Genomic DNA, 16,424 nt, shown 5'->3' with positions numbered 1-16,424 from the left:
AATGGGGTTAAGTGACTTGTCCAGGGTCACACACCTAGTAAGTGTTATGTGGCTGAGATCGGATTTGAACTCAGGTCCTCCTAAATCCACTGCACCACCTAGCTGCCCCCAATTTTTAACATTTTTGAAAAATTTGGAGTTGCAAATTCTATTTTCCCTCCCTCCTCTGCCCCACCCCTGAGATGGTAAACAATCGGATATAGGTTATACATGTGCGATCTTATAAAACATTTCCATATTAGTCAATTTTGTGTAAGAAGACAAACAAAAAGAAAAAAGGGAGAAATAAAGAAAGAAAAAGAAAGAGAGGAAAAAAGAAAGAGAAAGAAAGGTAGTATGTGAAGTAGGAAAAGTTTGTTTTCCTTAACCATATGGTCTTAGGATCTCTGAATCGCCAACTTTGTTAAGTGCCCCCAGCTAATCTATGCCCTTCCTGCTGCCACCCCTAAAAAAGGACTAAGGTGCAGCGTCTCATACTTTAAGCTTTCTTAAACACTGCTGCCTCACTCCCCATCCCCAGCACAAGCTTACGAATTCAGTGTATTATTGTTTCATGCCACTATAGGTCAATAGCTAAGCTGATTCATTAACACCAGAGATTTAGAGATAGAAATTGCTTTAGAGGTCTCGTAGTCCCATTCATTTTATAGATGAGGAAACTAAGACTCAAAGAGGTAAACAAACTTTCCCAAAGCCAAACAGGAAGGAAATAGCAGAACAAGAATTTGAACCCAGATCCTCTGGCTGCAGTCCCAGAGCTTCTTTCCAGTCCAACCTCACCTCCTCATAGCTGTGTGAATGAATCCTAGACTCTTAGAATTCAGTGACTTCTCAGAGGTCATCAAGACCAACCCCAAACTGAAAGAGGAATTATCTTTACATCATCACTGATTATTCAGCCCTCACTAGAATATCTCCAATACCTGGAGGGGGAGTGTAGTGGGGGACTTGACTCATACTCTATCAAGGTATCCCATTACATTTCCAAACTATTCCAGTTTGAGGTTTTCTCATATTGAATTAGCATCTATATCTGTGTAACTTGCACCCACTTTATTTTACTTTATTTTTTGTTCTCTTGTCTGAGAGCAAGGGGAAGATGTCTACTTCTTTCACATGGAAACATTTTGGATATTTTGACAATACTTAGTCCAGTCTTCGTCTTCCCTTCTCCAGGCTAAATCCCTAGATCTTTTAACCCATCCTAGTTTTGAGTGGCTTCCCCATCTGGTTGCCCTGCTCTAGATATGCTCTAGCTTTTCAATGTCTTTGGGGACACGGGAAGGCCATGTGGAGCTCAGGGTTGGAGCACAACATCCCAGATTTGCTCTAACTAGGGCAGAGAACAGTAGGCCCATCATCTTTTCTCTCATCAACAAATTTCTACTTGAGAAACTTAAGATCAGTTTAGTTATTGGCTTTTGAACCACACTGTTAAATCACATCCCTTTAATTAATTTATTTAAGTTTCTGAGTCTTATTCCACATTAAATGCTTTCTAGCCACAATTTCCCTATTCTGTACTTGTGCAATTAATTTTTTGGACCCAGGTACTATACTTTATAATTACTCCAGGATCAGACAGTAAGAAAATTTAAAATTATCCCATGCAAAATAATAGCCAACATTCATATAGTGCTTTACTATATTTTTTTTCAAAACAATTTAAAAATACTATCCTATTTGATCCTCACAACAGCCTTGTGAGGTAGAAGCTATATATAGATGAGGAAATTGAGACAGAGAGAGGTTAAGTGACTTGCCCAGGGTCATACAATACTAGGTCAAATTTGAATTTATGTCTTCCTAAATTCCTGGCCCAGTGCTCTATTCTCTGTTAGATTTTTCTGCCTCTAAACAAGACAGATTAAAGGACCTAGATATGTTTAGTTTGAATAAGAAAACTCTTAAAGGGCAAAGGAAAGCTATTGAAGGTTTGTCACATAAAGGAGGTGTTATATCTATTCTATTTATACTGAGAAGATGGAATTTGGAGTAATTCCAAGTTACTTTGAATGAAAAAAAAAAACAACTTCAAATTTACAGAAGGGATACAGTGGGGCATCATGGCTGGAGATAGTGGAAAGGGTATTGAATTCAGAGCCAGAGAAGGTGGGTTTGAACCCTGGCTCTGCCCTTGCTCCCTTGTGACCTTGGGCAGGTCAGTTAACTTCTCTAGGCTTCAGTTTCCTCATTTGCAAAATGGAGGGTTGCACTAGATGACTTATAAGGTTCCAACTTTGCTCAAAATCTGTGATTCTAGGATAACCACTGAATACATGGAAAAATGATGTGACAACTACAACTGTCTCCGAATGCGATGGGTTGCTTTTAGACCTAGTGAGTCCCCTACCATGGGAAGTCTTCAGAAAGAGGAAAGAGTCTTGTCCTTAGACATGAGTTAAAAGCCCGTTCCAAACACTTACTAGCTCTATGACCTTGGGCATGTTATTTTACCTCAAATTTCAGTTTCCTCATTCATAGAATGGGAATGGAAATAATAATATTGCAAATAATAATCATAAAGCTCAAAAGGAATAATGGATATAAAGAGCTTTGCAAACCTATGTAACTGAGGGGAGAAAACCTAAACAACAGAGGAAACAAAATGCTTTGGGGGTACCTCAATTATTTGTTCAATGAGAAAACATCCATAAGAACAGCCAGGCTCTTGTCACAGTGGAAAAATAATAAAGTATATTAATAGCTGAATAAACGAATCATGCTGGGAAGAATCTGAGAATGTCTGTGATCGTTTTAGGATGGAATATTCCTTGAACCTCTAAAACTTTGGGTTTAGGGGATTTTACAAAAGGGTATGATGTCTTTCAATTAAAATGAGCAAAATCACTTGAAGTTGGGCTCTCTGATAATAAGAGTATAATTTAGGCCTTGAGCACTTTGAAGATTGTACTAAACATCTTAATGTCCTCTCAGTAAGAAACTGAGCCTCATTTGGGCTCTCCAATGCTTGTCTTTTAAACTCAGCTCCTTTAAATGTGAATTCAGGCTTTCAACCTGAAGCTTTCTAAAAGGATTTTCTAGTTGAAATACAAGGAAAGAAGGAATAGAGGCAACCTTTTATGCATTCACTTACATTTGCCTAAATCCTTGTTAACAGATGGCATGTGGCTTTCTCTTTGTTAACTTGTATCTCTAGGTCATTTCTTAGGGCTCTAGAAGCAGCTCTGGAATTATATATAGGCCAAGTAGGTAGTTGTCTATAAGGAATGATTTGAATAGGAAATTCACTCATTCTTTTGGCTTTCACATTATCTACTGCAGTCCTTCATTGGACAGTTATTTTTGGAATTTCTTTTACATATATGACACTCTGCTCTGGGAAATACAAAAAGGGATCACTTCCTGCTTTGGGGGCTGGATTCTATTTTAAAATGCAAATTCTCCCAGGAGGGGTAGCACATCAAGGCCCTGATCCTTGAAATACTCAAAACAAATTCTTTGACTAGAGAGAACTGAGAGGGAGTTTTGGTATAATGAAAAAAAAGTAGTGGTCCAGATCACATAGGCCTTAAAGGAAGGTGTGGTTTCTAGACTACTGCCTTTAAAGACAAAATTGTCCATGAAACATGGTGCTTTGTCATTGTATTAAAGATGTTTGGAAAGGCTATCCTCCAATTTCCCTCTGACCTCTAGCTAGATTTACGATCCAACTAATGCTTTCTTTGGTGGAAAAGTGGTGAATCATAGGATACTTTAATCAATGTTAATGTTACCAAAAATACTTCCATGAAGATTAAAAATACATAGTACCTGCATAGGTGATGATCACTGGATCCTAGATTTTAGAGGGGAAAGGAGTATAATGATCATCTAGGAAAAATGCTTCATTTTCCAGGGGAGGAAGTTGAGACCTAGAGAGATTAAATTGCTTGTCCAAAGTCACACAGGTAGAAGGAGTCAAAGGAGGGATTCAATCCAAATCCCTCAACTCTAAATGGAGGACAGATCAATTGAATGAAGCTGCTCATGAAAGCTGCTTTTCTATTTATGTGTTTTAGACCTCTGATTTCACTGGGATAGAGAACTTTTGGTGAGGAAATTCCCTCTAGTAATTCAGCTTAGCATGTAAACCTTTAGTTTACAGTCTCAGAGAGTTGCCTTGGCTCAGAGGTAGGAAACTGCCATATTTGCTGAGTACAGTAGTTTAGTTTGGCAGAGGGATTCAATGTGGATAGAGGAATAGTGAGTGTGGAAAAGAGGGCTGGAATGGTCTTTTATGTCTTTTTCCTCTGCATTCTTAAGAAGCAGACCAAATTCATATTCCATTAATAGGAAGGGGAATATCAAACATAAAATTAGGGGTTGTGTAGAAAGATTTTTATTAACGAATTTAATATTAATATGGCTTTAATATGAATAGGGCCCTAAATGCCAGCTTATGAGTTTGGATAATGTGATTCTAATAAAGATACACTTTAAAAAATATCTATTTCTATATATCTATCTCTATCTATATGTATGTGTGTGTACATATATGTGCATATGTGTGTGTGTATATATGTGTGTGTGTATATATATATATATATATATATATATATATATAGTATACACATTTCCCCAGTATTTTTAATTTTGTGAGAAAATTTTAGTTTCTAATTATGCCCTTTAATTGTGGATTAGACTTTTCTTATTATGTTTTAACTGAAAAAATGCTTATGAAGATAACATATGAAAATGTGAGGCTTCTTTTTGAGGGCTGAGTTCTTCAGGTGAAATGAGAACTTGGAATCATGACTTCTTTTCCCCCAGCATTTAAAAAAAATGTAAATTTTGTTGAAAGTGATAGTCATCTTTTGCCAAAATAAATTTTATATTCATATTAATTTGGTTGAAATAATTAATTGTATAAGCATTTGTTAAGTACTTACTCTGTATCAAGCACTATGCTAAGTGATAGGGATACATATAAAAAAAGCTAGACAGTCTCTGTTCTCAAGGAACTCACATTTGAATAGGTGTTGGAGGTTGGGACAACATATCAAGGCAGATGAAAGGGGCTTCCTTCCAGTGGTGCTTAGGGTGCAATGGCAGTGCAAATCATAACATCTAGTGAATTTCCATCTTACTAGAAGGATTATAGCTGAAGATTCCTTGTTTATTCAAGTGGTTTAAGTAGTCCTGTCTGTCTCACAGTAGGAGGGACTAGTGGTCCCAGGGGTTGGAGTGGAATAAGAAGCTCTGCATTCCATTCTCTGGATGATGATGTGGGAGTAGGAGATAGGTCAATCTCTAGCCAGAACTGGAAGAGAGGAAAGAGGCATGGTAAGGGAGGTAGAGGGGAAGGGCTTTCTGAAGTATCTCTCCAATGAGCCCTTTAGAACAATTGGAATTTGAATCACAAACTGGCTGAGGTCAATACTTCTCAGTAGTAAAAACTGGTTGAAAATAATCTCCCAAACATTTAACTCTGAATTTGTTTGATAGTCCATTTTCTATTAATTGAAAGTGAATTAATGCCACTTCTACAAAGGAAAATAGTCTGAGAAAATGTCTGGCAATTTCTAGCATAGCTAGGTGTTCTTTAGGCAGGTTAATTACTATTGTCTGCACCCTCCTCTTTTCCCCCCTCTGACTTAGTTTAAGGTTAGGGGGTGCCATTATTTTACATCCTAATGTTGAAAGTAAACTTATCATAAATGAGGATCATGGTAGAAGGTAAAAGACCTTATGTCCTGTTCAACTGATTCAGCACTGCTTAATGAACAGCTACTTTTGACTCCTCAGAGCTTACACTGACTCACTGATTGGTCTCTGTACTAGAGTACTACATAGTAGCTTATAGCTCAGGGAGTCAGTGGAGGAGGGACAAAGATGACATATTTAGGTAGCATTTCAAAAAGGACTGAGACTAGGTGAACATGGGCAAGTAACAACCTTTCTGGAATGCTAATTGTGCTATGTAGTTATCTGAGCAAAGTGCTCCATAAATTAAAAAGTGTGATAATATTATAATCATTGCAATTATTATACACACAAATTGGACCATAAACCAATTTCCACCAAGTTAAAGACTATTTCTTCCTCCTTCACTTCATAAATATGCCTTTTAGATGGCTACATTTAACCAGGTAAGGTGGTGAAATTTATCTTTGATGTTTTTGGTGAGAAAAGGATAGGAAAGAATGAAAACTTTATAGAGTGCTATGGGAAAGAATAGATTAGGAATCATAGAACTTCAGATTTAAAGGGACAACAGAAGTCAGCAGCTCCAACACACACCTTTAGGATCCGCTCTATGAATCTATAACAAGTGGTCACCCAGGCTTTGCTTGATAAATTCTTATGAAGGGGAATTCGTTACCTCCAGAAATAGCCCATTCCACTTTTGAACAAATCTAATTATTAGGAAGTTCTTACATTGTGATTTAAGTCACTTCTCTGAAATTTCCAACTCTTTTCCTCATTCTCCCTTCTGAGACTAAGAAGAACCAATTACATCCTTTTGCCATATGATAGCTCCTTAATATTAGAAGATGACTATATACTATGTTTTCTCTACAACTTCTCTTTCTCAGTCTAAAGATTCCCAGTTCATTCAACCAATCCTCTTATGGCACTGTCATTTCCCATTCTGATGATCTTCTTTATGATGGATTCTAGTTTGCCTGTGTCTTTCTTAAAATCTGGTGTTCAGAATTGAACATAATTTTCCAATTTGACCTGACCAGGACAAAGAAGAAGGGGGGTATAATTTACCTCATTTTTTGGACATTTTGGACACAAATTCATTCAACAAACATTTATTATTTTTGTTGTATTATGTGTACCAGGCAGTATGCTAGGTACTGAAGATACAAGGGCAAAAGTGAAATAATCTTTGTCCTTAAAAATAACAATAAGAACAATGAAACTGTTAAATAATTTTTATGTAGCATTTAAAGTACTTCAAAGCACTTTATACACTCATTTGATACAACCATCCTGAGAATTATTTCTACAATTTTACAGATAAAGAAGCTGAGACAGAGATTAAGTGGCTTGCCTAGAGTCATACAGTAAGTTTTTCTTGTGGGAGTCAAATTTAGTTCATTCTGTTTGCATTACACTACTGATATTCTATTGTAGGTGTGTGGGACAATATGTTCATAGGTAAGCAATACAGAAAGTTATTTCAGAGAGAAGGGTGTTAGCAATTAAAGCATGAGGGTGGGCCTTATATAGAGAGTAGCACTGGAATCGAGCCTTGAAGAAAGGTAGGGGTTCTAAGAGGCAGAGGTAAGGGGGAGGAGCACATTCCAGCCATGAGGGACAGCCAGTGGAAAGGATAGGAGATGGAATGCCCTGCATGGGAAATAGTGAATAAGACCCTTTGGTTAGAATGGATGCATAGTGTGTGAAGGGGAGTAATGTTTAATGTCTTGAAGGGCATGCTCTACTCTACTAAGGAAGGACTTTAAACACCAAATACAAAAGTTTTCTTTTGATCCCAGAGGCAATAGGGATATTCTGGAATTTAATGAGCAGGGCTATGTCATCATTAGACTTGTGCTCTGTGAATATAAATTTGTTAGCTATGGGAAGTCTGAATTGGGGAAAGTATAGCCTGGAGGTAAACAGGCCAAGCAAGAAGTATTACAGTACTCCAGTTAAGAGGTGTTGAGGGCCATCCTGAATTAGGGTGGTAGCCGTGAGAGTATAGGACAGAGGTGAGAGATATAGTAGAGGTATAATTGAAAAGTTCAGGCGATTGACTCAAGTTGGGGAGTGGTACAGAGAGAGAAGTTGAAGATGATTCTAAGGTTGCAGATCTGGGTGCCTCGAAGGAAGGCAGTACCTTCAACAGAAATGGGGAAGTGAGAGAGGATGGAAATGGAAATTTTGGAGAAAGATAGCAAGTTCTATTTTGGATATGGTGAATTTGTGATTCCTATGGGACATCCACTTAAAATGTTCAGTAGAAGGTTGATACGTGTGACCAGAGATGAGGAGAGAAACTGGAGACAGATATAAAGATTTAGAAATTATTTCATAGAGAGATGAATCCCTGGGAGTGGATGAGATTTCAAATAACTAATGTAGAAAGAGGAGAGAAGAGGTCCTGGGCTAGTGTCTTGGAAGGCATCAGTAGTTAGATGATGAGATATCCATGATGATATAGGCAGTCAGTTAGTGGATAAGCATTTATTAAGTGTCTACATGTCAGGTACTGTGCTAAACAATGAGGATAAAAAAGATAACGACAGTCTCTGCCCTCAAGGAGCTTATAATCTCATACGGGACACAAACAAGAAAACAAATATGTACAAAGAAGCTAATAAAAATAGGAAATAATTAAAAGAAGGAAAGATCTCAAATTAAGAGGGATTGGGAAAGGCTTCCTATAGTAGATGAAATTTTAACTGTGGCCTGAAGGAAACCAGGGAGGCTCATAGTCTGTTGATGAAGGAGAGCATTTCAGGCATGAAGGACAGCCAGAAAAAAATGCTGGAGCAGAGAGGAATGTCTTTTTCAAAGAACAGCAAAGGAAACCAGTGTAACTGGCTGAAAGACTACATAATAAGAAACAAGAAGACTGGAAAGTTAGGGGGATGAGGGTTATGTTATGAGGGGCCTTGAAAACCAAAGAAAAGATTTTGCATATGATCCTGTAGGCAATAGGGGACTACTAAAGTTTATTGAGTAGGAAGGTGAACTGATTGGAACTGAAGTTAAGAAAAATAATTTTGGAAGATGAATGGAGGACAGATGGGAAAGACCTGAGGCAGTCAGACCCCTGAGCAGGCTCTTTCAATGGTTCAAGTGAAGTGATGAAAGCTTGCAGCAGGGTGGTGGGAGTGTCACAGGGGATGTATTTAAGATGTTGCAAAGATTAAATTGACAGGCTCTGGAAACAGATTGCATATGGTGGGTAAGAGAAGGAGGGAGTTGAGGATGAAGTTGTGAGCCTGAGGGACTCTGAGAATGAGGCTGTCTTTGCCAGTAATAGGGAAGTTAGAAAGAGGGGAGGGTTTAGGAGGAAAGAAAATGAATAAAGTTTTAGACATGTGAAGTTCAAGTTGTCTACTGGATATCTGGTTGGAAGTATTTGAAAGGCAATTGGAGAGTGAAATTAGTGGTTAGCAGAGATGTTAGAGAAAGATAAGTAGATTTGAGAATCATCTTCATCATTTTCATAGGGATAGTAATTAAACCCTTGGGAGCTGGTAAGATCACCAAGTCAAATGGTATAGAGGGAAAAGAGAAGAGGGGCTGGCACAGAACTTTGTGGGATATTGTTAGAAGGAATGACTTGGATGGGAATCCAGCAAAGAAGACTAAGAAGGAAAAGTCTGATAGGAGGAGAACAAGGAGAGAGTGGTATTCCTAAAAAAAACAAAAACAAAAACAAAAAATAAAAACTAGAGAGAAGAGAATATCAAAAAACCTGATCAACAGTGTCAAAGTCTGAAGAGAGGTCAAGAAGAATGAGGCTTGAGAATGTTAGAAAAATCTGAAATAAAAATCTACTACAGGAATATGTGAAGGAAAGCCTTTATTATGATTCTCATGGGAAGTGGGCACACCACACCCTAGTAGCAAGTGCACACTGGTACAGAAGAAGAGTCAACTTTTAAATGGTTAGTAAAATCCGTATTCCTCTCATTTGAGCTGGGATTGGATCAGCTCATTTGGGTTACACTTTTCCTGAACCACCCATCCCATGTTCCTCCTTGTCATGTTAGCCCTTCCTGGTCATGTGTCCCATGTTCAAAAATGGTGGCTATCTCCGCCCTTGGAGTATGTCAGTTAATATTCAACAAGCTTATTAAGCAGGTGCAGTGGAGAAAAGCCTTTGCCCTGTCCTGACCCCAATGGGTTGCAACTTGTTTAGCCTCTAGGGCTCTTTCTTAAGGAACTAGTTGTTTTGCAGAATATTTGGGGCACTTTCTGATTGGTTGAGGGACTATCCACAAGATCTTGGAAGTCCTCCTCAGAATCCCCATGTTCTGCTGTGGAGGGCTAACTCCTCAACCTTTCCCACAAGAAGAAGAGGAGACAAAGAAAGAGTTGGCAGAGAGGCAAGAGGTGAAGCAGGAGAGATCAGTTTCATGAAGACCCTTAGAGAAGATGATGTTTAACAGTGTCAAATGCTTTAGAGAGTTTGATAAAGATAAGGACTGGAGAAAAGATAATTGGATTTGGCAATTAAGAAACTAGTACTAATCATAGAAGAATGCTTCATTTAAGTAATGAAATTTGAAGTCAGATTAAAAGGGAAGGTAAAGTGAATCAGAGGCAACAGGAGTAGAGGTAATGAGTGTGGGAGGTTTTTTTTTCCCCCTAGGAATATGACTGAGATCCTGAGAAGAGATTTAAAAAATAACTTTGGGGTAATGGTAGGGTCACACAAAATTTTTTGAAAGGCTAGGAGAAACTGGGGAATGTTTGTGTGGAAAGAGAATGAGTCTTTAGGGAAAAATGGAAAATTGGGGAAAGAGATGTGGTAATTGCAGGGGTAAGTTACTGGAAGTAACTGGATTCAATTAGACCAAGGGCACAAAAAGAGAAGTCATTTTTGTTTAGGGGGACTAAGACCGCATATTTATCAGAGCTTGCAACAATAGGGGATGATGCTGAGGGGCTTTGGGATTTCACAAATGGGAGAAGAGGGAGCTGACAGTAAATGGCCTCTATTTTCTTAGTAAAGTGTGTGGTGAAATCTTTTGCTGAGAGGAAGAGTAGAGAAGAGTAGAGTAGTAGTGGCAGGTGTGGGAAAAGAGAACGTTTGGAATAGCCTGATGGGAAGCTGAATAGAGTCAACTGGGGATGAATTGACTTGAGTCAAGGAGGACCTAGTTGAGAACAACTTTAGTTGATTTCCCTCAGTGCTGTTCTGAATTTCTTTAGTGAAAGAGGCAAAGGTGAGTGGTGTGGATTGTTCATGGTCGGGATTTTCCAGGGCATGAATAGAGACAGGGTACAAAGACTAAGGATTTGAGCATGCAGGAAGGGGTATGAATGAACTGGTTAACTGTAGGCTCAGTATTTGGAAGGTAAGAAAATAGAGGAATTGCAAAAGATAACCTTGAGGGATTAAAAGATCAATATGCTTCATCCTCTGTTACTTAATTTCTTTAATTGTATTCCTAATACTACTTATTATGTATAGATCATGATTTGAAATAACTCTCCACTGTTCTTTAGATAACGCAAACCACTGACACTTCAGAGTGTGGTGTTCTAAAATGTTCAGACTTAAAACATTTCTGGGGAAATTTCATTAAATAAGATGTTTTGTACCAATCCATCATCCACATAGTCAACAAGAATTTATTAAGTGCCTACTATATACCATACACAACTGCTCAAATGATTGGCCATAATGGTAGATCTAACCATGCCACTGTCCTACTCCTTAACAATCTGTTGATTCCCATTCACCTCTAGGATAAAATAGAAATTTCGTTATTTGGCTTTTAAAACACTTCACCTCTTGGCTCTAACCTTCTTTCCAGATTCATAATACACTACTCCTCTATTTTCAGTCTACACTTCAGCCTTCAAACTAGCCTTTCTCTATTCCGTACCCATAGTATTTCATGGCCTGCTCCATACCTTGGATTGGCCAACAATGTGTCTGGAATGCACTTCCCTCTCAGCTCTGCCTCATAGGCTTCTTCATTTCCTTCACAACTCAACTCCAACACTTCTTTTATTATGAAATCTTTCTAAATTTCTTCAATTATTAGTGTCCTTTCTTTCTATTTAACTACCTTGCATACAGAGGCATATTCAGCATATTATGTGTATACGTATATATTTATGTATGTGTGTGTATATGTATATGTATGCACACAATATGCTGAATATGCCTCTGTATGCACTGTTGTCTCATGATACAATGCAAACTCCTTGAAAGGAAGGATTAGTTCACTTGTTTTTGAATTTGTTTCTGCAGCAAAAAAGCAAAACACCTGGCACATAGCATGAGTGAAATTAGTGAAAAAGCATGTATTGAGTGGTTACTATATGCAAAGCATTACTTTGTGTTGAGGAAACAGATAAAAAAGCAAGACAGTTTCTGCTTTCAAGGACCTTATATTTTAATTGGCAGAGATAATAAATATGGGAAGTTTGAGCTGTAAGTCAAATGAAAAATGCCAAGTGGTCCTTAGGGCAGAGCAGCAAAGAAAATGGCAATGCACAGTCTTTAATGTAATTTCCATTGATTAAAAACATCCATTTATGATGTTGAAACATTTGATAATGCTAATGACTTTCTCTCCTGTGTTTTTAATAGCTGTGGCTTCTGGGATATGGGAGCTGTGGCACCTAAAGGGACAGATACCAGGTTAAATCTCCACAAGGTTTGCTGCCCTGGATGATGGCTTCGGGAGCCAGCCCAGAAGTAGAGCTAATAGTCTAATGGGCATTGCTATTCTAGGCCTCCTGAGTTTCCTAGTCATTTGGTTATGCTAGTGATGACTAATTCAATCATCATTTATTTTAGTGATGACAAAAAATAAGGCCCAGAGAGTTTGATTCACACAAATTCATTGTTAGTGGCCAGATAATGATTTAAACCCACATCTTCTGACTTCAAATTCATACTGCTTTCACTGCCTTTCACATCTTCAGAATTTCACTCTGAAGACCTTCCCAAGCTTCTTAGTTTAACTTCCCCTGACAAATAGAAGGTCATTGGCCCTGCTAGTTCTTTTGCTAAACATTCTGAAATGGATTTTGCCAAAATCTAGTGTACATATCAGACTATGACTGGTTGTCCTTTCCTTCTCTATCACTAGTTCAATAACAGAATGGCCATTTGACCCTAAAATTCCTTTTTTTCTACTATAACAACAAATGTACCTTGTTAACCAGGAGCAGGTAATAATGTTTTGAAATTCCTCTGGTCCCGTCCTTCAACTTTTCAAAGATATTTATGTTTTCCTGAAAACAAGTCACAAATTTACCAGCTGCTCTGGTTTGGGCAGATACTTTTGTAGCGGAGGTCTGGGTGGTAACTGTGCCTTATCACTGTAATATCATGCATAACTTTTTTGTATGGTAGATCTATCAAATGGAATGTAAGATCCTTGAGGACTGCTTTTTTCTTGTTTTTCCTTCCCCCCCCCCAGGTCCCAATTGTATAATATCAGTGTTTTATAAATGCTTGTTGGAATAGATCGAATTTGGCAGCTAGGTAAGACAGTGGATAGGGCACTGGGCATGGAGTCAGTAGTTTGAATCTAGCCTACAGATATTTATTGTGTGACACTCGGCAAAACTCATTTGCTTCAGTTTCCCTATCTGAAAAATGTAGACTCTATCTGAAAAAAAGTGGCACCTTTTTCAGATAGGAATAATTTTAAATAGGTTAGAAAATAACGCCAGCAATTAAAAACAACAAAAAAAATGTTTGTAGATAGGTGCCATGCATCATTTTTCAGGACTCCAGGTAGGAAAAAGTAAATATCCAGGTAGAGAGGGTGGTCAGCATATGGAATGCATTAGAGAGATCAAGAAGGATGAGGGTCAAGAAAAAGGCCATTAGATTTGTCTATTATGACATTATTGGTAACTTTGGAAGGAGAAGTTTCAATTGAGTAAGGGGTTAAAGGTAACAAGGAAGTTCAGAACCCAGAATAATGGAAGAACAGTAGTGGAAGTTAAAGAGTGATGAGTTTGAGGGAGAAAAATAATGTAATGGGATTTGTTATAAAGATTATAACTCATGCATATTTGTTCATCCTATGGTATTTCTTCCCCAACTAATATAACAGTAGAAAAAAATAACCTAACAAACAAACACACAAAAAAGGTGGCAGGCAGGACAGACAAGTCCCTTAATCCTTAGCCATTGCCCTGGGTTTCCTAGTGCAGCCATCAGGTTATCTGAGCTGCAAGGTGTGGGTGTGCTGGGAGCAAGGCAGCTCAGATTTTCCCAAAGATAGCCACACAAATGCTGGTACCTTGGTTTTACTCTTCCATATGGGCTTAGATGTAGCTGCAGCAGGACTGGGATTTTATAGAGATCTGGAAGCCAGTTGTAGGAGGGGACAGAGAGGGGGATTGATAATGAGGAGGGAGTATGGTGTCTTTGTGTTGGGATAAGGTTAGTGATTGGTCATCATGGAAAGGCTGAGATTCAAACCATCTTCTTTCCCGCTTTGATTACCTCCGACACACTAGAAATATGCAACTCCCACTTCAGAAATCACTTTACTGTATGATAGTGACTTCTCCAGTTTTTATAAAAGAGAAAACATAACTGTTACTTATACAAGTATCTATCTATCTATCTATCTATCTATCTATCTATCTATCTATCTATCAATCTATCTATACATATATATTTATATCTTGACATATCAAAATTCATAGGGGCTAGGCAAATGACATAGAGGAAAAAAGTAAGTTGTTATTGTGTAGGAGGAAGCCCCCTGGGTCTGACTCTGCATTTATTAGTTAGTTCTACAGGTTTGAGCAAGTCACAGCTATCCTGAGCTTAGGTTTCTTCAAAAATGGAAAGGCAATTCTAACTGCTTTCCCCTATTGCACCTTAGGGTAATAGGTGAAGAGCAGGGAGGATTCTTGCTACTCACCTACCTACCTCATTGGGTTGCTTTGAGAATCAAATGGTGATACACATGACAGTGCTTTGGAAACCATAAGGTACTATTCAAATGCCAGAAATGATCACTGTGAATAGTACTGTGATATAAGAAGTAACAAATGGGACAGTTTCAGAGAAATTTGGGAAGATTTTAATTAACCAAGGTGAGGTAAGGTGAGAACTAGGAGAATGATTTGTACTCCAAATACAACATTATCAGAGTAAAGAACTTGGAAAGACTGAAGAACTCTTGATCGATGTAATGACCAACCATGATTTCAGAGGACTGAGGATGAAGAATGTTACATCCTGATAGAGAGGTGATGGATTGCACATAATGGGGCATATTTTTGGTCATGGCCAACATGGGAATTTGTTTTGTTTTTCTCTCCCTTACTCCCCACCCTCCAATAAGGGAGAAGAGTAAGAGAGAAGAGAGATTGTTCATTAAAAAATAAAATTTAATTTAAAATAAATAATAAAGGGTAAAAAAAAAGGAAATTAGTAAAATGTTAAAAAAAACTGATCTAGTAGTCAGAAAACTCTGAGGTTAAATACTGCTTTACATACTTACTACAGTAGCTGTATGACTACGGACAAACCACTTAACTTCTCAGTGCTCTATGCAAACTGATGTGTTGTTTTTTGTTGTGTCTGACCACATGAGGATACCAGAAGAACATAAGATTTATCCATTTTTTTGTTGCTGTTGAGTTATTTCAGTGTCTTCTTGTGAACCCACTTAGGGTTTTCTTGGCAAATATACCGAAGTAGTTGGCCATTTCCTTCTTGAGCTTATTTTACAGTTGAAGAAACTGGGGCAAATGGGGTTAAGCGATTTGCCCAGGGTCACACAGCTAGGAAGTATCTGTGGCCAGATTTGAACTCAGGTCCTCCTGACTCCAGGGCCGGTGCTCTATCCACTATGCCACCTAGCTGCAAACTGACACAATAAATAAAGACCTGGCTTTGGAGTCAGGAGATTTGAGTACAAGTCCTAACTCTGGTACACACTGCTGGTGTGACATCAGGCAAATCATTTAACTTCCTTAGGCCTCATATTCATCAACAGTAAAAGCACTGTTGGGCAGATTTTTCATTTTTGTATCATGAGGTGATTGGAATAGATAACTTTAAAATATTTTCCAGCACTAAATGATCTTAAGAGATAAACAATTGTCTAATCTGTGTATGGAGGCTAGGGGGAGAGAATTCCCACACAAAGAGTTCCCTACTCTGATGAAATCATAGGCTTGTTCCTCTATAAATAAACAAGACTGTTATTATCATGGTTGTTGTTGGGATGTTATTTTCTCCGACTAACCTTGGAGTTACTTTATAGGATATTTTATTGGCAAGCCATGCCTAGTCTTCATGTCATGGCCTGAGAAGTCATCATCTTCATGGTAAATCCCCACATGAATAAATCTTGTTTTCTCAGAAAAAAGAAAGAAAAAAGAAATTGGCCACCTTTAAATCAAATTCATTGAACTATGCAGGCCAGGTCAGGTTGACCAGTCTACTTAAAATGGATTATGAATAAAAAGTCAGGCCTCCCTCAGAGCTAGTGCTTAGATCAAGCAGAAAAGGGAGATGCTGCCTATTAAAAAGAGAGGGAGAAACTCAAGGGGGTTCTGATGGCCAGATGAGAATGGAATGAAAAGTTGTCATGACCTGCTATGGGCAGAGTGCAATCAAGGTCACACAAGCTGCACCAATTTTTGGATTGTTTTGCTTCTAGCAAATGTTTCTGCTGGACTTGGCCTTGAGTTTTTGGAATTGCTTCATAAAGTCTGGCTTCACTCACATTTGACAAAAAATAGCTTGATTTAATAGAAAGAGTACTGGAATGAGAAAGAGAGAG

Source organism: Phascolarctos cinereus, unplaced genomic scaffold (assembly GCF_003287225.1).
Source record: "Phascolarctos cinereus isolate Bilbo 61053 unplaced genomic scaffold, phaCin_HiC Scaffold_4;HRSCAF=312, whole genome shotgun sequence".
Lineage (NCBI taxonomy): Eukaryota > Metazoa > Chordata > Mammalia > Diprotodontia > Phascolarctidae > Phascolarctos > Phascolarctos cinereus.
Note: the sequence above shows the minus strand (reverse complement) of the source record.